This window comes from Bison bison, unplaced genomic scaffold (assembly GCF_000754665.1).
Source record: "Bison bison bison isolate TAMUID 2011002044 unplaced genomic scaffold, Bison_UMD1.0 scf7180017852415, whole genome shotgun sequence".
In the NCBI taxonomy this organism is placed as follows: Eukaryota; Metazoa; Chordata; class Mammalia; order Artiodactyla; family Bovidae; genus Bison; species Bison bison.
Genome location: NW_011482988.1, coordinates 3,819 through 4,224, shown reverse-complemented (window position 1 = coordinate 4,224; position 406 = coordinate 3,819).

The window sequence follows — 406 nt, the reverse complement described above, 5'->3', positions numbered from 1 at the left end:
GTCCTTCCAAAGAACACCCAGGACTGATCTCCTTTAGAATGGACTGGTTGGATCTCCTTGCAGTCCAAGGGACTCTCAAGAGTCTTCTCCAACACCACAGTTCAAAAGCATCAATTCTTCGGTGCTCAGCTTTCTTCACAGTCCAACTCTCATATCTGTACGTGACCACCGGAAAAACCATAGCCTTGACTAGATGGACCTTTGTTGGAAAGGTAATGTCTCTGCTTTTGAATATGCTGTCTAGGTTGGTCATAACTTTCCTTCTAGGGAGTAAACATCTTTTAATTTCATGGCTGCATTCACCATCTGCAGTGATTTTGGAGTCCAAGAAAATAAAATCTGTCACTGCTTCTACTTTTTCCCCTTCTATTTGCCATGAGGTGATGGGACCAGATGCCATGATCTT